The 22,574-nt window shown below is 40.8% G+C and overlaps 1 protein-coding gene across 2 annotated transcripts in view; it reads right to left on the bottom strand.

Annotated features, from left to right (window-relative positions):
• SLC7A2 (solute carrier family 7 member 2) overlaps nt 1-21,785 on the bottom strand; it is a 68,650-nt gene extending 46,865 nt beyond the window's left edge. The window contains exon 1 of one of the 2 annotated variants that reach the window (XM_072122287.1): nt 21,599-21,785. The gene's annotated coding sequence lies outside the window, so the exon portion shown is untranslated. The remainder of the gene's footprint in view (nt 1-21,598) is intronic. The other variant, XM_072122304.1, reaches the window with a different exon arrangement.
• Nucleotides 21,786-22,574: the final 789 nt, after the last annotated feature.

The raw sequence follows: 22,574 nt of genomic DNA, 5'->3' as shown, positions 1-22,574 counted from the left end.
GAGGTTGGAGTTGTGTCCGCAGCAGTACTTGCAGTATAGTCCAATATTGTGGTCCTATGGGAGTGAGAAGAAAGAGGAGGCAACCACAGCTGTGTCTTTGTGCACATCTGTAATGATGGAGAGGATCACATTTATTTTCTATTATTTTGGCTCAGTTATGGAGAAAGGAAGGAGGAGCAGATGCTGGGCACCATTGCTATTGCCATTGCTCTCGGGGAGCATATGAATATGAAAACATGCAATTTTCCTTATGCTGTTGGGGTCATTATTGCGCAGGATTTTAGATACAACATTACATCATTTAGCATGTGTCATCTTATTTGGATGACAATAAGCATAACTTTCTCAAATAAAATAAAAATAAAAGAGAATTTAATATTTTCTCTATAATAATTGAGGGAAAGTCAAAGATAAGATGTCTGAAAAAACTTAGGTGACCCTCTATAAAAGATGAGCAAAAAAATGGCATGGAGGCATAGACCAGTATAGACCAATATGGTGCCCTTACCTAAACCCTCAAAACCAACTGCACAGTCTTCTAAAACACAGCTGATGGTAGTTCAAAAGAGATTCACTAGGAGATTAGGAGGTGTATTATACTGGAAGTGAGCTGGCTACAGCGATTATGTGGATAAATCTTTAGAATAGTTTGGCTCATGATCATGGAACTAATTTGTCTGGATGTCAGCTTTCTATCAGCTTTAGTAAGTCCATATTAGTCTAGACATGTGTAGTGTGGGAAAGGTAGGCCTGTCACTTATACATAAGCTCGCAAGTGGAAACATGTACCCCAGGGACCATCACGTTTATTCTCTTTGTGAGACAATTTTGAAATAAATCGTCTATAGTTCACAAGTTAGCGACTATATCATGTTACCTTATTTTATTGTCTCTAACGTTTCAACTAACTGTACACAATGGAATACCTTTTAATATATCTGATCAGATTAAAGTGTTACTTTCTCCATTTTGTTTTGTTTCATTCTCCCTCCGTATTTCCTTTTCATTTGAAATCTTTGCTGAATTCCATCTGGCAAGCAGGTTGGACAGAAGCCCCTCGAGAAGTCATATTACATAGAAATTGTATACTGAAGGGAGTGAGAAGGAGCAACAAAGTCATCACCCACCAGCTCAGAGGGGATTGCAAATCTACAGACAGAGGCTCAAATTTATTAAAGTGTTTGCGCCGGTTTTCTTTCTGACTTTGCACGGAAAAGAATGTGCAAAGTGCTTACACATGTATTTATAAAGTGTTTGCGCCAGTATTGTGTCGCGGCTGTAGTGTGTCCAGTGCGCCACAAAATGTTGCACCTAAAGGGGCATTCCAGAGCAGAGTCGGACCATACACCACATTTATTACTGCGACTCAACAGAATTGTGTTGCACGCTGTATGTTAAATGTGCACCAAAAAAAGTTGGTGCACACTTGCTGAAATTAATGAAGACCGTGCGCCACTTTTGATTAATCTGGCGCATTCTAGACACTCGGCAGACAAACTACACCTAGTACAGACTACACTACTTTCGATAAAAGTGGTCCACAGACTGCAGAGACTATATACAGAGCCGCCAAAATATATTATATATATTTATACTTTTGTAAGATTGGCATATACACTAAAAATGCTAAAAAAAAACTTTTTGTAAATATTTGTTACACTTGTGTGATCAAAGTGGTGGTTGTATAAATCAAACAACGCTAAAAAGTATCGCTGCAGCTATATTTATGGAAAAGCAAGGAGTGGGATGGAATGTAATAATTATGAACCACATGACTGGTCCAATTGACAAGTAACATGGTAATAAGCTGGCCATTATGATAGTCCCTCTACCCTCTAGGTATAAGGCCGGCCCCATACAAGGCATAAGAAAAGTAGGTAATTACGTTCAGTACAACTCTACAACCTTTCCAAATCAGGAGTGGTTGATAATTGTATATTTAAAGTTTCACTATCTTTTCATAAATTCTGTAGACCGCATTAAGTTGGTATACAGATAGAAAGCTGAAGCCTCATGCTATCCAGTGTTATTGGTTCAGAGCAGTGATTGGCGAACCTTTTAGAGACTGTGTGCCCAAACTACAACCAAACCCATTTAATTAAATACAAAGTTAGTTTAAGCAGTAACGTGTTGCTACAGCTTTTGATTGTGTCAGAGACATTCAGATTATCAGTGTAGCTTCCTTCCAGGGTCCTGCCTGGAAACTCTGTGCTAGGGTGATGGCCTGGGTGCCATTTCAAAAAGGAAATAGGAGGAAAAAGGAGGTCCTAATTGCACTGGTAACTTACCCCAAATGATAGGTCTTGGACATTAAAGCAATGTCTTTTATTAATAAAAAACTTTTTTTTATAAGAGTACAAAATAGTACATGTAAAACAAAACAAAAGGGAGTGTGCTAAAATAATATAGACAACGTGTTTCAGACCAATCTAATAGGCGCTTCATCAGGTCTATCTATATACTGCAAGTGTACAAACATTTATACGCAACTTTCATCAAAATTCATGATATATTTTAACCACACTTTAACTCAACCCACACAGAAAGAGTATCTCGTTGACATGAATATGAATTATGATGTAATGACTTTGTATGTTTTAAGAGTATAAGACAAAGTACGGTAGATTAAAGTAGATTTAATGTTGCCATCCCCGTTCCGGTAGATGGAGCGCAGCCAATAGACTACAGAAGCTCACAGGGTTTAATAGCTGACTACTGTGAACCGCATCGTCACAGCCGCACAGCAGATGGAATGCTACACGGAGAGACTGCAGTGACTGGTAGGTGTATTTGTACTGACCACTCATGTATGTTATGATTAAAGCCAAATAAATTGCTTCTTTATATACTAGTCTATAGTTGTAACTAAAGGGGGGTATATATTAAAGAATGTATAATTACCGCATATACTGCAATAAGTTTACCACTAGAAAAAAAAATATCATCACCAGTACAACGTATTATATAATCACATTGGAGGGTATTGATCAGGACTTCTATGCCACCCTGAAATAACCTTGAACTCTAGCGTATCGCTAGCACTTGAAATTATTTCCCCCTTTCTACCACCTCCACGCCAGGGGGGACAGCCAGCAGGGTCGGGGGTCCTTTTATCCACACCGGAGAACTTGCAAACTTGCAACCCTGCGCAGCCACCCGTCTGATACATTGAAGGACATCTACCACCACATTAGGGGCTTGTTACCTTAGGTGTTAAGTGGGGACCCTTCTGTCACGTTCCAGCACGTCTGCTATAAAATATTTTATAAGAATATACATTATCCTGGCTACATCCGAAGATGAAATATGCAAACCCCCCTGTTGATATTCTCTCCATTGGCTGGCCGCAAGTGCTGCAAACTCCTTGCACAGCCACACTTCTCTCCAGCCATTTGCACAAAGTGTGTTGCTCATGCGCATGCAAAAGATTAGCAGTAGTGTTTCTGGCAAGTCATAGTGTTCTTAATGAAGAAAGGTTCTAGTGTTGTATTGGGCTCAAATTGTGTAGCATTGTGATAAATGTTATGATATATAAACATAACTTTTGGCCACACCATTGTACTTTTGCACCAACTCATTTCTATTTGCAATTTAGTGTTTTATTTTGCTAGGTGCCAGAGATTTTTTAATTTCCAAAAATTTACTGGTACGTAGCCATATCAAACAAGATTAATTGTGAATAGACATGAGCTTGCTCCTAAAGTACAAAGGTGTAGCCAAAAGTTATGTTTATGCTGTCATAACTTTAATCATAAATGTAACAATGTAATGACACAACTGGGTTCTGTGAGGACGGACAAAACAGCACCTAACCCAACACCAAACACCCGCAAAAGCCCTGGCTTCTTGCTTCTGCATATACTAAGTGATACAGGAAGACAGTCCCTACCTATGCCAAAGTGAAACATGAAACAAGACAAACTACACAAGAGAATAGGCACAAATCCAGGTTGCAACAGAAATTGCAGATGTAAAAGAGTGGTCTGAACAATAGCCAAGATCAAAAACTGAGTAATACTTATAGGGTATAGAGCAGGTCAAGCAAAACCTAAAACCAGCACTGGACTGAATGAGAACAAAACACCAGAATCTCAGCTTCAGGATTGGAGAAGGTCTACAATCACAACAGTAACCATTGCTGAACCAGTAAAGAGTACAGGAGGATAAGAATGAGGTGCAAACAACTCTAAATCTGCCAGTAAACGAAGTCTGAGTTTTGAAGATGGATATTAAAAGAAAGACACGAAGACTATATCAGGATGACACCGGCACAGATGTTACAAAAATGCTACTGAGTTCCAGTCCAATACCACATAAGAATCCCTGAGGGTGGGATTTATCATGGTCTCAATCTATGATTACTTCTGGTTTTGGCGTAAAAAGTGGCGCAAAGTGGCTGCTGCAACCTTTTGTGCGACTTTTCTCATGGACCAGAGAAACTTGCCCCCTTGACACTCGCTGCCACATTTGTCATTCTTTTATGGTGAGTTTTTGTAAAAATGTCAAAAGCTCTCCAGCTAGTCCCAAGCAAACTTCAAGTAAATTCAACTACAGGATCTAAAATTATTTAGAAATTAACAGGTATACTCACTCATAGATCCAGGCACTGCAACTGTGGTAATCTTCTTATATTTGCTATCCATGGCCTACTTCCTTCTTAAATCAACTTTTGGAAGTGCTGTGGTAGCGAAGGAGCAGGAGAGACAGCGTAACAGCCTGTGAAGCTACAGCATGAAGTGGCTCTGGTAACACCCCCAGGATTCCATGGATAATAAATACAAGAAGAAGATTACCAGTCACGGAACCTGGATCTATGAGTAAGTGCCCTTGGCTTATCATGCTGGATTTTGTTGGTAGATTTAATTTAATGTCCAAGACCCTTAATTTGGCATTGTCAACGCCATTATTTTTTCCAGTTTCCTTTTTGTAGGTATTTCATGCACGGGACTGATAACTTTAAGACAATATGAAATATTATTAACACACATTGGACTTTGGTTCAAGATTCTCCTATAATTACTGAAGACTGCATACATATAATGATGAACATTCGTCAAGATGTTCCACAAACACGTGTGCCGTCAGAGGGCAGTGAGAGCCTATGAAGCTGCTCTCAAAAGGGATAACATAATCACAGGGTGTCAGACCAAGTGCCAAGAATATTAAGAAGAACAATAGTCTATATCTGCTATTTCCTTCACAACCTGAAAATCCCAAGATCCTGCGCTGGATGCCTCTGCTGGGAAGTAGTTAATGGTGGATACACAGAACTGCGACACAATGACAGCATGAATCTTGTGTGTACTACATGGGGGAACTGAGCACATATCCTTTTCCATAGGAAGAGAGCGTAAAATATTTTGAAAATTCTTTGTATTACTGATATCTAAATAACTCGATCTGGGTCAAAGGGACACTTAGATCTAAAAAAGAACCCAAGTCATTTCAAGAACGCGGCGGGGTGTACAGATGTACCATTCTACGCTTACCTGTGTTTATTTTTGCAGACATTTTTGTTTGGCTAAGAATCCTGGTACAATGGAGGAGAGCTGAGAAAATCGGAACCTTTGCTCATGTTTATTCCCTCCTAGGCATAAATAGGAAGAGCTACAACATAATGCCCACATTGTTTTGTACAACACAAACCGTTTTAATGAAATTATGTGGGCCAGAAACTTTTGTGATACTGATCAACATAAAACACATCAACATATCCCAAAATAACTGAATGAAGCTGAATGAAGTTAATGAAGAAAGAACTGCAAGTTCAACTCGTCTTTGACTACATTTGTCACAGTGGTTGTAGATAGAGAACTTGGTTAATAACCAGAACCGGCTCGTATCAGGAACATTTTATTAAAATATATACCATGTATACTCGTGTATAATCCAAGGTTTTCAGCACGAAAAGTTCCAACTTGGCTTATAGACAAGTGAATTTAAAAAATATACTTACATACTCACCTTCTGGTGTTCCCCAATGCTCTAAGCGGCTTCTCTTTTCTCTACACTCTTAGAAGATAGGGCAGACACACGTCCATGCGCTCTGCCCACTGGTGCACACTATGATGCGGCAGGCATTTCTCTTGGACGCCTCTCTGCCCGCTCTGATACCAGTGAAGAAGAGAAGTAAGAGGAACCACCCAGGAGCATCTTGGAGCATTAGAAGGCGAGTATGTAAGTTTATGTTTTTATACAATGAGATGCAGAGCATTTCATTAGTAGGAGGCTGCTGCAGGGTATTTCATTACTAGAAGGTGTGCTGCAGGGCATTTAATTACTATGGGTCTGCTGCATCAGGCATTTCATTACTATGATGCTGTAGCTGGGCATTTCATTACTATGACGCTGCAGCAGGGCATTTCATTACTAAGGTTTCTGCTGCAGGGCATTTCATCACTAGGGGGTGTGCTGCAGGGCATTTCATTATGAGGGGGTCTGCTACAGGGCATTTCATCACTAGGGGGTGTGCTGCAGGGCATTTCATCACTAGGGGGTGTGCTGCAGGGCATCTCATCACTAGGGGGTGTGCTGCAGGGCATTTCATCACTAGGGGGTGTGCTGCAGGGCATTTCATCACTAGGGGGTGTGCTGCAGGGCATTTCATCACTAGGGGGTGTGCTGCAGGGCATTTCATCACTAGAGGGTGTGCTGCAGGGCATTTCATCACTAGAGGGTGTGCAGCAGGGATTTCATCACTAGAGGGTGTGCTGCAGGGCATTTCATCACTAGGGGGTGTGCTGCAGGGCATTTCATCACTAGGGGGTGTGCTGCAGGGCATTTCATCACTAGAGGGTGTGCTGCAGGGCATTTCATCACTAGAGGGTGTGCTGCAGGGCATTTCATCACTAGAGGGTATGCTGCAGGGATTTCATCACTAGAGGGTGTGCTGCAGGGCATTTCATCACTAGGGGGTGTGCTGCACTAGTGCTACACAGTGAATTCATCACGCATGTTCAGCTGGCTCAGATGTAGGGTGCTACAAGGGCACATTTCAAATACTGTATGTTAACCTGGAAAATATCCCTTTAGAATATCAATATATTGTATTCTTTTATCTTGTTTCTAAGAAATACGGTCAGTCGAGATGATCTTATTCATGGTTAGAAAAAGTTAAACAGTCTCTCATGCTCATAAATTTATCTCAACACAAAGGAAACACTAGCTGTGATACCCAGACAGCTTTGTTTGGTATTATATCTTTTAACATGCAATTTAGGTCCCTTCCACACTCGCTGAACTCTCATCACACTCGCAAGTGTGGGAGGGGCCTTACAGCAGCAAAAAAAAGAGATAAATAAAAATATATTAATAGAAGTAAGAATTCTCCATCTGGAACATTGGAAAATATAAATCACAAGTACAGGAGTTAAACAGATGACATTACATGGTTTGTGTCATAAGGTTTGCCAGAACAAGATTAATATACACTAAATTGACACTCATAGGACAAACTTAAGCAGTGAATAACAGAATGTTCTTCAAGCTTTTCCCATGTCTATTGAATGAACATTTGAGGAATTTCTCTAAAGAAAAAGAATCTCTTTCCGAAGGGTAAATACTCTATACAGAAGTAGTGACTAACAATTCCTGTAGGTTACCGGTAATCTGATTATATTCATAATTTTACACCAAAAGTTTGAACATGAGTGACGTACCACCCAAAAAGAGAAATTTAATTGCAACAAAGAATACTTTATTATGTGCAAAAATACATTAACAGTAGATACAATTACTGGACAAGCAACAAAAATTAAAAACTCTGCATGGTACAATAAATCGCTAAACAAATAGCCTCGAGGTAGGTGAGACAGTCATGAGAGTTGTTTATAAAGAGCCAATGCACTATAGTGCATGGTAACAAGGCAGTGAATAATGACACATATAAATGGGATGACCAAAACAGTAACAAATACCATACCAAATGATGACCAGCAGAGGATTTTACCTCATCAACCAGACATTCCTGTCCTTAAAAATGTGTGCAATTGGAGAGTCATGTGATCTCTAACTGTCCATGAACAATTGCCGACCCGAGTATAAGCCGAGACCCCTAATTTGGACACAAAAAACTGGAGTCGAGTATAAGCCGAGGGTGGGAAATGCATTGGTCACAGCCCCCCAGTCTATAGTCTGCCAGCCCCCTGGAGTATATAGCCAGCCAGCCCCATCAAGTATATAGCCTGCCAACCCCCTGGAGTATATAGGCTGCCTGCCTGCCCCCTCAAGTATATAGCCTGCCTGCCCCCTTGAGTATATAGCCTGCCTGCCTGCCCCCTTGAGTATATAGCCTGACAGTCCCTCCCGGTCTGTCGCAGGCACCATGACGTCAGCCGCAAGCTGACATCATAGTGTGTGCCAAATGCAGCTGACGTCACAAAGACTGTGACGGACCAGGACCCGATGTCGGAGCCGCGATAGATGCCGGGGAGCGTCAGAAGGTGAGTTCACTTTTTGTTTTTTTCCTTGACTCGAGTATAAGCCGAGTTAGGGTTTTTCAGCACATTTTTTTGTGCTGAAAAACTAGGTTTATATTCGAGTATATATGGTAAAAGACAGGAGGCTTCACATCAGATATCAAGAATGCAGAGCAGGGATATTAATAGATGTCAATTGATGAATTATCTAATATCCTGTCCCCAACACTTTCACACATTACAAAAAGCATGAGGTAAAGTGGCCAACCCCTTTAAGCTAACTGTACATATTATATCGGTTTTGCACTGCCGTACTTGTTCCATAAAATATTAAATGTGTGTTGGCTCTATTTCCTGGTTGAACAGTGTGCAGGAAGCAGGAGTATAGCATCATGGTGATCTATGTACTGTACTGTAATCATGTTTTCAGTATGGGATTTATGAGATTTATCAGAGTTTGAACGCCAGTTACCCCCCCTTACGCCACACCCACAGCAAGCAGCGGCAGGGTGGGTAGAATTGCCCATCAGCAAAGCCACCTACCGGACATCAGACAAGGCAGGAGGGATGGGGTTTATTTATACGCTCGCTCAAATCTCCCCCCCAGTCTCTATTTCCATTTTAGAAGAGTGTAATGGAATCTGAAAACGAATGGTGGAAAAAAGGTCTTCCATTGACCTTCCATCAACCATCGAAAGTTAGCGTCTGTTACACTTCCATTATTAATACCAGAAAAAAAGGGTGCAAGTGCCTGCTGAATACAGATGTGAACTCATCCGAATCTGCCCCGCTCTTTGAATCCATAAGTCATTTGTACTCACAGGAACAGGGAGTTTTTTTAATGAAGATAGTGGGGCTCATTTACTAAGGGTCCGTGGACCGCACAAACGTTGGATATTCCGACGATTACCATTTTGCGACGCATTTAAAAGGGGATTGTGGCGCACGCAATCAGATTTTGGCGTTGGCTTTCATGAGACAGAAATCGGAGGGTGGGCCGTCGGATGTTCCCACTGATTCGGACTGAGTGCGGAATTTAACATTTTCAATTTGTGTCGGGTAAGTAAATGTGCCCCATTATGTTATACTTTTATGACCTTTGAACATATGACTACATAGGGAGAGCATAGCAGACATATAATGCGCTTTAAAAATGTTTTTTTTTTTTACATTTTTTTACATCAACCTCCATGATGTCACCATTTGTTTTTGGTACAGAACAAGTTGTATTTTATGCGACACTTGAAGGTGGATGGGACAGAAAAAGAACATCACATGCCTCTGCAAAAAGTCATGTACCTTGTTCCTGTTTATCCACCTACTCTAACATAGACTGTACATAGATTTACTAAGAAGCAGCTTGTACATGACTCAATGTTGCAAGAGTATTGCTCTACCAGACTAGTGAATAGTGACATCTGCCCTCTGCCATGAGCAAAAAATAGTTACAGAAGATTTGCTGCCAGTTAAAGTCCACTGCCTTCACTACTGGACATCAGCCAGGTCACTAGCTTTGTGTCCTAAACATGTCTCCATTCCCCTGGTTCTCTATGTTCCCTTCCATGTTACAAGTCTAGACTAGAATTTTATGTTTTGCATTAAAGGAGTGTTCCCATTTCCATATATTAGTGTTATTGTTTGTTTAATGAAAAGTTTCCAATATATTTTCTTTAGATCTCTGTTTGCTGTCATTCTATAGGAAGCTTGAATCATAGGAAAACATGATCATACATAAGGCGCAAAAAAGACTTTCCAAAAGTCTTAATTATACACCAAATAAGAAAACTAAGATCCATGTCCCCTAAAGAGTGAAAGGAGGGTCCTTAAGGGGACTGAATACTTTCCATACTCACTGCATATGTGGATTTTGCACAAGATCTGTAACAATGTGCCACCAGCACACAGCAACAGCTCTTCATAAATGACACAGCCATGGGTCTTAGAACGTGGAGCTACAATAAAAGCCAATATGGTGGCGCCAACATACTGCCAGATTTTGGCTGCCGCTGGAGACTTTGCAAGCATCAACAAAGGGGTAAACACCTTTAATAGGTGCAAGCAACAATTGCTGGGGTTACCAGTGGGTGTCTGCTGGAATATGCAGAAAATTACTTGTATGGAGAGGAGTACTTTTACAACCTACGTGTGATGTACTAATAAGTCATGCGTTGTTAATGGGTTAGAAAAATTATATGTTTCTACTTCATTAGTAAGAAGATTTAGCAGGGTAAGTACAATGCCCTAATAGGGACACCCATATTGAACTTACCATGGTAATATTTCTCTTCTATGCATAGAAGCCATGCGCCAACAGCACAACTAGGGACATCCTGTGACGAACTATGGATCAGGGGGGCGCTTGCTTATCACGGTATACACGCTCCGCTCAATGAGCACAACTCCCATGACATGTGGATGTCCTTGGCATGCCTCACCAAGCACTGACAATGGAGGGGTTGTGCATACAGTAATGATTGTATGCTGCCCCCCATATGGCTACTACTTTGGGTGGTCATACTGCACACTTATCATTATCTACAGTATCATTTGCATGAATTCTTAGGAAACTCTGAGGGTGATGTGAATGTGGGATCTAGGTAATGCAGGCACATCTATAACTAGATGCAGACTAATTGTATTTACACAATGTACTTTCTGATTGGTCTTTTGCAGAGATCACTCATAACCCATCAGAACAGAGATTTCACATCTCCTATACCACCAGGGAAAATTGTGCAACATTGACTGTTATTAAGTGCAGATATTGCTCCTTTCTTCTTTGGTTCACTTCACTAAGTGCCAACCATCTGTTATTGCAGAGAAAGATCAACAAAGAGAAATTGTCCTGTTTAACTAACCCTAAAACGAATGCATGGTTGACTCTTCCCATATGGACCAATTTAAAGAGTTTACAAATAGGCCACATTAAAAATGAGCATGAAATAACAAATTAGCAAGGTGTTTACACTCTTAACTAGAAGTTTATATACCGCCGGTTATTGTGCGCTATAAAAATTACACCAATAAACTCAACTACTTCCAATACAAGGAGCAGATGAGGGATTATAGAATTAGAAAGGAACATACTGATGTGCAGGCTTGTATCTGGACTTCCTTGTGCCATTACAGTGCTACAGTATGTTGAAAAAGTCACGTTTTATAGTGGGGTTCCCTCGAGTTATCTCCTACTAATCAGGCGTTAATAACCTATCTACCTACCTATGGGAAAAGCGTTGCAAGCGTTAGGCCCATGGACAGGACCTAACTTGCCTTTGTGGGAAACCCCTTTAAATTTAAAAGAAGTCTACCAGCTCCGAAATCAAATCAGCTTTTCAGGCTTAACTTTTTGGTTTCCAAATGATCTTTCATTTTAGAGAAATTTCTGTTTGTTTATTTTATGAATATATAGAAAAGTAAATCATTGTGTAAAGAGATGTTGTAGGATAGCGCTAGGTGCAATAGAAAGGGAAAGACAATGAGGTCCAGCAGACATGGACCTGTATCTCGTACACAAAGTATCTTATGCGCATAAACAAGAATTTTCTCTCAAGTGACAATTAATGAGAAAGAGAAAAGCTTAGGAAGTGCCCTGCATGATGCTGTGGGGTCTTTGTGAGCTAATAGACTCCCTTTATTTGTTACAATTGCATAAATAACCACATAAATAACATACTATAATAAACCACTAGAAACGGTCTTTGAAGATCCTAACTATTATAATTATTGTATAATCCGCATCTGACTGTCTTCATTCTGAGTGTTGCCCAATTTACTGTACATAAAACTGAGGCAGGGCCCCATAGGAGTATTCTGAATGGGGCCCCCCTACCCCCTCAGAAATTATAAATATTTGTATACTAATTTATATACTTATGTGCACATATTTATGCACTGATATATTTCTACATTTACACAGATCTGTCCCAGTAGTTGTATACTGTGGTGGAAGATGTGCACTTATATACACAATATACTTACAATATGCAACATAATATTTATATAATCCATTTTTCTGTGTCAGGTCGGATGCCGAGCCCCTGACACTGCGGGTCCCAAAGCACCTGCTATACCTTCTTCCACTACCACTGCTACCTGTAGTTATGCCCCTGCTTCCAACCGCGACCTGAACCCAACAAAGATATACTGACATACCTGGAGTAAGGGAATCCTTCTGATTGGACAGTATGTTCCTTCCCAAAAGTATCTCTTTAAAAGCTTCAATTCTGTCCACTTTCATAAAAGCTCAACCCTACAGATCACAGATTCCAATTGGCAATTTAAAACTTTGCATACCTATAAATATACTTTTTTCTAGTTGTTCATGCCCAATGACAAAAAATAAAGCATGTCCTCTTCTTATCTGTTTTGTATGGTCATTTGAAGGACACACTGACTTTTATCTATAACATTATTATTTTCTATAGCTCCTGGATGGGGCCAGGGATTGTAACTACAGGGATAGCAGTCATAGCCGCTGCTACGGGGCCCGCAGTGTCAGTGGGCCTGCCACCTGACCTGCACACTAAAGAATGGAGGATGTGCACCATTATATACATTTTATCAGTGCAGCTCAGATAAGAAATGTCAGGGCAGAATTACTGGCCTAGGGATTTATCATCTCTACTTCATGCCATCTACTTCCCCCTTGTGTTCGTGAGCTACTGGGCTGCATGAAATCAGATCTGTGACCTCTGACACCCCATAGTATAAGAAAACTGCCAGTGACAGTGAGTATTCACATCTGTGTATAAATGCATGTGTATGAGTGTATAAATGCACGTGTATGAGTGTATAAATGCATGTGTATGAATGTATAAATACATGTGTATGAATGTATAAATGCACGTGTATGAATGTATAAATGCACGTGTATGAGTGTATAAATGCACGTGTATGAGTGTATAAATGCATGTGTATGAGTGTATAAATGCATGTGTATGAGTGTATAAATGCACGTGTATGAGTGTATAAATGCACGTGTATGAGTGTATAAATGCACGTGTATGAGTGTATAAATGCACGTGTATGAGTGTATAAATGCACGTGTATGAGTGTATAAATGCATGTGTATGAGTGTATAAATACATGTGTATGAGTGTAGAACTCGGATTATATAAACATCTGTACTAATATGTATATATTTTGCAGAAGTCTGCCATGGGGCCCAGCCTCTTCTAGTTACACCCCTGGATTGTGACCATGTGAATGCAACCTAAATCTGTGTCTAATTGGTGAGATTTACAAACTCCATGTAACCTTTCCTCTAAAGAGCAACAAGTAGTAAAACATATTTGTGAGGAATGGATTAGAAGTGCCTTGGTTACCCCAGAAACCGGCCAACCTGTGAGTATTCATGAAATGAGTACATTCCATAAGGGATTGTCTGTGTTCTGATTAAGCGGCTTTCCAATTCTCTGAATGATTAGGAGCATTATTTCCTTCATGTCAATTCAGACTAATAAAGTATACCTTTCTTTGCCAGACTGAGGGAAATGGGCATACATTGTGCCAACCAACTGCAAAGTAAAGTGAGAAAGTGCAAACAAGGGATTTACATGGGCTATTGTGGTGTAGGCATCTATTACAAAATGTGGACAGGTAACTAAGTTATACATAGATGTATATGCATATCAGCGGATTTACATAATAAAAAAACAGATCATGCAGAAACAAGCTGATTGCAAGAACAAACTAGACAAAACACTCTTAATCTGTCCCACTATAGATTCACTACATCTCAGCTCAAATTTAACTAACTGGACAGGGGTGTAACTAGGAGAGGTAAGGGCCCACATCATATTTATGAATGGGGCCGACTTTCCACTGAAAAAAATATACATATTTGTATACTCACACATTTATACACTCGCGCACACACATTTATGCACTGATGTATAAATGTATACCCTTAAAAACAAATGGCCCAGTAGCTGCTGACCACATGGAGGAAGTAGAGATAAAAGATCCATAGTCCTGTCACTCTGCTATCCCCTCCCCAGAGATTTCTTATCTGAGTTGAGCTCAGCATTATAGTGTACAGTGTGTAGCATTATATGTATATAACCTTCATTCTATAGTGAGGCAGGCCAGGTGGTAGGGCCCCCTGACACTGCGAGCCCCATAGTAGCTGCTGACCACATGGAGGAAGTAGATGGTGGGAAGTAGAGATAAAAGATTCCTAGTCCTGTCACTCTGCTATCCCCTCCCCAGAGATTTCTTATCTGAGTTGAGCTCAGCATTATAGTGTACAGTGTGTAGCATTATATGTATATAACCTTCATTCTATAGTGAGGCAGGCCAGGTGGCAGGGCCCCCTGACACTGTGAGCCCCATAGTAGCTGCTAACCCTGTAGTTACACCTCTGTAACTGGCAGCTAAGCTGCAGTAAACAGGGTGGTTGGAGTCAGAAGTTTAGCTTAATGATAAGGGAAAACATTGTTGAATGTGTTAAATCAGTAAAAATGTTTGTAAAAGACACCTTTTTGCAGTATTTCCATTAACACAACATGTCGCAGCAGCCTACTACAGTTTACCACAATTTACTTCTCTTATTGTGACACTGAAAGTTTTTTTTTCTCATGTTTCCTCTGACTTTGCTGCTGGTCATAAATATTCTTGTCGCTACACACACCCTCTCTGGCGAGAGAATGTTAAATTTATGAACGATGCAGAAAAAAATGGAGGTCAGAGGTGACAAAAATGTATATGCAAGATGAAGATGCTATTATATCATTTGTACGCTGAGATTTGTTAAGCAGTGGCAGTAGAAATGAAAGGAAATCAACCATGCAAAAGACAATAAAAACCTATAAATACTCACCCCCTCCAAAATCACCCAGAAAATAAACTTATAATTAGCAGCACAGAGCGCGGAGACAAGATCTTGTCTCTCCGAGAGAGTTTGTTTTCTAGCTGACGCCGGCGTGTAAAGACTAGGAATGGACAGCGCCGGGATCAAGATGAAGAGGAGCGTAAGTGAGTATTTGTAGGTTTTTTAATGTTTTTTGCGTGGTTGATTTAGTTTATTAAAATTTTGCTTATATGAAAACTGGAAGATGAAGATTTCGCATGTTGACTATTTATGTGCATGAGCGGCACACTCTTCATTCAGCCCAACTGTGGGAGTAAGCAGCTCCTAGTGCTTGATCAAACGCCGCAGTGTTAGAGTTATAGCGTTACCGGAAACCTCCGGTAACGCTATCAAACACTGTGGCGGGGTACAGTGTAATCATCGGACTGCTTGCAAAGCAGTCACCGCCCCTAGCCACGCCCCAACCCCGCCCCCTCATGAATACGTCGGACAGCTTTGCGAGCTGTCCGACAATTACATTGTACCCCGCCGCAGTGTTTGATAGCGTTACCCGAGGTTTCCGGTAACGCTATCACTCTAACACTGTGGCGTTTGTTCAAGCACTAGGAGCTGCTTACTTTAGTGAGCAGCTCTTAGTGCCGATAAATTGGGTGACAGGTCCTCTTTAAATGGGGTTTCAAGGTTAAGAGGAAATATACCAACAAAATCAAACATGATAAACCACTTACTCATAGATCCAGGAACCGTGACAGAGGTAATCTTCTTACACTTGTTATCCATGGCCTCATCCCTTCTAAAATCAACTTTTAAAATTATACCCGTCTCTGCTCCAGCATCACAGACTGCTCTTTCAGTACTTCACCGCTCCCTCTGCCTGATGTCATCTCACTGCAGCAGATGAGGTTTCAGCATACAATGGGATTGGGGAAGTGCTCCTGCACAGTGTAACAGCCTGGGAAACTAAAGCATGGAGGGGCTCTGGTAATGCCCCCAGAGCCCTTCTGATTCATTAGCCTATATAGATTGCATATATAGGTTAAGCATTATTGTTATTAAGCTATATAGTAGGCCCTAGCTACTAGCACAGACATAAAAGGGTCATGGACTAAAGAGGAACAGTGGATTTAGAACTCCTACTTTTGTTATTGTGAGAGCCCATGCAGTTTATACTTAATAGGCGACTACCCCCTTTATGTAATAGAGGGACTTATATTTTAGATGGATAATGGCATTTCATAACGATTAGAATGATTTTCAGTCATATTTTAGTGTCAGCACGATATTCTTCCCTTTGTGTGTAATAAATGAATATGAGGCGTAGTAAATGGAATGAGAAGGGCGTTGTTGAAGTTACTTCTAGCTGGAAAATGTGTAGGTCAAGTTAGGTCACCCTCTTCTATGGAGTATAAAAAAATGAAGCTTCACAAAATATTGTAGTCGTATATGAGCAGATTTAATAAGATAAGTCCGCTGTAGGAGGATATTTTGTTATCAGGGCAATGTACATGACTCGGGAGCATGAGTACCTTCCCACCAACATCAAAGATTAAGCCGGTCACACTTAATTGTATGGTTTTGTGCATTTATCCATAAAATTAAAATCCAGGCAAATTTGTTAGTGGTGACAAAAATACACTGTGCACACGGAAGGCTAAAGACTTGAAAAGGACAAGGGCATAACTTAAAGGAACATCCAAGATTAACGTGCATTTAGTCACAAGAACCGTAGGTGGATCTTAGGTGCGTGTGGTCACAAAGTAACCAGTAATATAAGGGATACATTGCACTTGGGGGGGAAAGTGGTACATTTTGCAATGAGGCAGCTTACGCATATTGATTTCAGGTTAAGAACTTAAAGGGGTATTCTCGTCTCGGTATTCACATTCAGTTTCATTAATCTTCCATATATAAACATTTCTTCAATTGGATGTTATTAAAAATAATGTTCCTGTGTGAAGATAATTTCTCATAAATGTAGTCATGTTGTCCCTTAGAAACGAGATAGCTTCCCCGGATACGACCACATCACACTCTGGCAGCAGTGGCCAGACATGCACTATAGAGTCCTGCAGGACCATTAGAATTCAGCAATCATTACCACAGGACGGCTGTAGGACCTGCAGTAATTCCCAGATATTTCATATACAAAAACTTTTTGTTTATTTGTGCAATCCATCCAGCAGAGGTGGCCGTATCCGAGAAAGCTATCTCATTTCTAAGGGACAACATGGCTGCATTTATGGAAAATTATCTTCACACAGGAACACTTTTTTTTAATAACCTCTAATTGAAGAAATGTTTATTAATGGAAGATTAATCAAACTGAATGTGAGTGCCCAGACGAGAATACCCCTTTAAGTACCCGGGTACCCTAGTAAAGGCCTAATAAAGGGACTGTCAACAACAGACAATATACTTGTAACACACCAAAAATCAATCTTTGTAGATTGATAAAGATGCTGCACTGGTAAAACGCTACATCCTCTTGGATTCTGGGATGGTGTGGCATTTCAGCCCAAGCCAGTAAAATGATACTTATGTTCACGACTGCCAGCGATGGTAACGTCAGCCGCAGTCTGAAAATATTGTGCATGCGCGCTGAGACTTTCCTTGCACAGCCAAAGCATGCAGGGATTTTCAGACTGCAGCCGGAATGATCAGAAACACAGGTGTATTAAGAATAATGGGGATGTGCATAAATTAATAGCCCCCAGAGCCAGGAGGCGTTCAGGTGATGTAAGCCTGAGCATCTCCAGCTCATTAGCATATTTTATAAAACACTATTTTTAGGAAAATCACCCTGTCCCAGGATTGAATAGAAACACTATAGGAAAGAAGACCTCTTGATGAGTAAGTACTTTATAGAAACCATCCAGGGGCTAACTACCGTGGTACCAGACATAGCAGCGGCTTTGGGGCCCACAGTGTCAGGGGGACCACACTATCTGACCTGACACACTAAACAATGGAGGATGTGCACTATTATATACATGTTACGCTACACATTGTACTGCAAACCATGAATATAACAGAGCGTATCCTCCACAGTATATAGCATGAATCTGTAGTTCAGATAAGAAATGTAGGGGGAGAAGGACAGGACAGCAGAATGACAGGACTAGGGGTCTCTCCTTTCTATTTCCCACTGTCTACTTTCACAAAGTAGTCATCAGCTACTGGGAAAGATCTGTGCAAGTGTGTAAAAGTCTATAAATGTGTGAGTATACAAATATGTATAATATTTTCTGAAGGGGAAGAGGGGCCCCATTTAGAACTGTGCTATGGGGCCCTGCCTCTGAGAGTTACGCCTCTGCTACCATCAGTATTTCTGATGGTAGGTGTACTTTAAAGCTGCTTGTAGAACCCCTTTAAAGTGATATCAGTGGGCACTGGTGGTCCTGCAAGTGTATTGATAAGTGTGTACATATGTAGACCTTCCTCTGTTGTGAGCTGAGAATATTGTACAATGCATATAAACAAGCGCCAGCTGCTTTCTGCCATTTTTGTTGGCTTGTTTTTCTGCTGAGGGCACAAGTCATAAAGCTTCCAATATTTGCTCTTGTAATGCAGGGATATATTCTATGTAAATATTGGATTGCTTGAATTATGAATGATTGCTGTAGGCAGCTCAAATGAGTAAGTATAAAGCTTTGGTTTGAAGGGTCCATATCCACAGTACTGACCATGCCAAACTTGTTATTGTCTTATTATTGGCAGCACCTTATATTCCAGGGTAGTCCCACACCTTGAGATGCAGTTCTCCATCTGTGTTGAGTTGCTCCTTAGACCTGCCCCTCTTCTCTGAGTGACGGCCATAGTAGCAGACCAGAAGTCTGCTAACAGGTTAAATTTTCACAATTTTTTGTCATTTTTAATTTTTCAAAGCACATTCTACATAGGGTCTTACAAAAACGTATTACATATGCGTAGCCCATTATTATAAGCAATTTATGTATCTGGTGCATCCATTGTAGCATAGTTATTACCGTTTATGCATACAAAATGTTTTGTGAAGTGATACAAATCATTGGGGGGGATTTACTAATTGTGCCGCAAGGACGACTGTCGGCATCGGAGATCAGTCTCCGCAAAGCACAGCCCGATGTATTAAAGTGGTGCACGGCCGTTAGTGATTACTGGGTAGACGGAACTAATCAGTCGTGCATCAGAAAAATGCTGACAGTAATGAAGTGTGCGCCAAAATCTTACATGGAATGCGCCTTAATTTTGCTCTCAGACCAATTTTTTCCTGGTCTATTGTGCACCTAAATTTGCGTCTAAAAATGCCAGCAAGATGCACATAAATGTGGAGGATAATGTGGAAACATTAGGCCACGCCCACTTGCGCCAAACAAACCTGAAGGTGTCGGGATAGTCAGAAATATCTGTTCTTTCTGGCGCAAACTCATTATAAATGATCCGCTACAATTCTGTGGCCAAAAAAACGTAAAATCCTGGCATTTTTCGGGCGCATATACGATAATACATGTCCCCCAATGTGTGTTATATAATTGGTCAGAGCTTCTGTTACATGAACTGACCACAGTGCATAGGATGGGACTCACGAAAGATCAGCACAGCACTCACATAGCAGTTATAGTTCAGCGATGCTGTTTTGCAGGAAAGAAGGTTCCCATTCTCGCAGTGAAACAGGACTCTGCACAGTCCGTAATTCGCCAACCGGCTGTGGCAGTGTGAGACAAATTTGTCACTCAGCAGGAGCAACTCTACTATTTGGTTCACCTTATCTAGTCAAGCTGACTCACTAGAGGTCTTTACTAAAAGGAGTCCAGTAATAATAATAATAATTCTTTATTTATATAGCGCACACTGATTAAGCAGCGCTGCACAAACTCCTGGATTTTTGTACACCAGGACAGTGGCCATGTCTCCTGGTGCACTCAGTGGGGGGAATGTATTCATGACTTTGCAACAGTTTTTTGATGTTTTATTTTTTTTAATATTATGTTTGAGCCTGTGTCATCTAATTTATTTTCAGTCGGCGCCACAATATGCCTGCTTTTTAATTTGGTCATTTTAATCGAGCAGTGGACCAGTGGGAGACGTTTTTTAGTGTTTTAGTGGGAGTCGGCTACAGCCAAGCAGGCATACGTCCGGCGCCATGAAGAGGAGGAGTGGTGACCCCTCCATAGCGATCCACGGCGAACGGTGCTGTAACAAGGGGAAAGATAGGTCATGTTCTATCTTTTCCTCGTGTATGGGATTCGCTACGGCGCGCACCATATCACTCCGTGCGCCCATTGCCGGTTTATGGGGGACATATGTACTGCCGCAAGTTTGCGGCTGTAGATACGCACCCCTACAATCGTGTGAATGTAGCCTAACTCTTACCAAGGATTGTGGCCCCGTTGGTTGTGGATTTACTTCAGCAGATTTGTAAGTACAAGGCATTTTACAGTACAGGCAGTTCCCAGGGTTACATACATTATCTGTAGGGTCTGTAGGTTTGTTCTTAAGTTGAATTTGTATGTAAGTCGGAACTGTATACTTTATCATTGTAATCCCAGACAGAACTTTTTTGGTCTCTGTGACAATTGGATTTTAAAAATGTTGGGTTGTCATAAGAACCAGGATTAACACTAAAGCTTCATTACCGACACCTGTGATAACTGTTACAGCTGTTTATTGTAGCCTAGGACTAAAGTACAGTAAATTACCAACATCCAGAGGTCCGTTTGTAACTAGGGGTCGTATGTAAGTCGAGTGTTCTTAAGTAGGGGACCGCCTGTATTGACAAAATGGATTTTCAGAAATCTAACAAACATCTTTGTGTATAGCAGAAGGCAGTAGAACTCCAGCAGCAATTATCCACTGCATTGCTCCACCAGGACCACAGCATTTTGAGAATTCTTTGCAGAAATGGAATTGCAGCAAATAATTTTCTATATGGTCATTCGATTAATCATATTTCTATGCAAAAGGTCAAATAAAAATTGTTGTTTCTAAAAATCTTTTACAATCACTTCTTGATTCAGAGAAGCAAAAATTGTCCAGTGTGTAGAGGCTTATTAATTTTCCTAGACACAGTTCTAACTCTGCCGAATGCTATTATATCAACACTACAGATGTAGCAGTGCTGAATTAGTTGCTTTACCCATTACTTTTGCATGATTGAAACAAAAGAAAGTTTACATATTTACTTCACATATCACAAATGACAAGCTGCTTGACAAGATATGAGTAGGAGCTCAGTCTGTATATAGTGCATGTGTCTGCAGTTATGGGCTCATCCCAAATATGTAAGGGAACTCCTTCATAGCAGACACACCTCCCAAAAGACACTTAACTCTTTCCTTGCCAGCAGCCTTTAAATCTTTAAATAATGTGGAGGATATAAAACAAAACTTACCGTTTAAAGGGTATCCTCCTTCTACTGAGATCTTCTCTTCTGCCTGTCTGGAGAGTTTGGGACTCTTGCAGGGACTGGATTTTGCAGCTTGATCCTGCTGGAGTCAGTCACCACGTTACCCAGGGGCTGTACACAGAATATACAGCTACAGGGGTGTAGGGTGTCTGACAGGCAGCATGGAAAACTGGAGGTGGGGAGAGGGAGGTGCACACACTCACTGAGTGCACTCACACCAATGGCAATGAGGACACAGGGATCCGCCTTGTGTGTTTGGCTCTTTGGGCTTAAAGTTAGATCTGAAAGGAGTAAACTGTTCTCACATCACAGTACAAGAGCAATGCTCCCTTCCAGGCCTAGAAAGGCTGCATTCCTATAGGGAGGAAGTGAATAAACACATACGGTCCCATGTGGCGTGCACTCATATAAAAAAAAGAAAGTAGAATGAGATAATTATTCCTCCTGTGCTCCTAAGTGCATCTTAGGTGGACACAATGTGGGGCATTTATCAAATTTGGTGCAGGGTCCTTGTCTTTTGGCGCATAAACCGTGCTTAGATTTTCACTGGGATGTTAGATTGTGGCGTAAGGGGTTAATGAATTGGCAAAGGACCGCAAAGGTTCAGAACTGTCTGCACATTCATGCAGGTGAAATAGTACTTTATAGACCAGCTTTTTGCAGCTCTAATTGTGCGACAAAAAGTGTGCCAGAAAACTAGATGTGCAAGAAAAGTGTCGGATTCCCAAGCTACGTCCAAAAAAAGAATGTCGAAAAAGTACTAATAATGTGGCGCATTTAATGGATCTGGTGCAACAGGTGCAGCTTGGAAAAAAAAAAATTTTCCCGTCTGAAAGTCAATAATGAATGTTCACAAATAATTTTTTATTATATGGGGCTTGGGCAATTGGCTCACACACAGTCCATAAGTGAATTATTTACAAGAAAAAGAAGATGCGATAATGGAAAAAGTCAATCTTTA

Source organism: Engystomops pustulosus, chromosome 1, assembly GCF_040894005.1.
Source record: "Engystomops pustulosus chromosome 1, aEngPut4.maternal, whole genome shotgun sequence".
Classification (NCBI taxonomy): Eukaryota; Metazoa; Chordata; class Amphibia; order Anura; family Leptodactylidae; genus Engystomops; species Engystomops pustulosus.
This window is presented reverse-complemented; position numbering and strand designations above follow the sequence as displayed.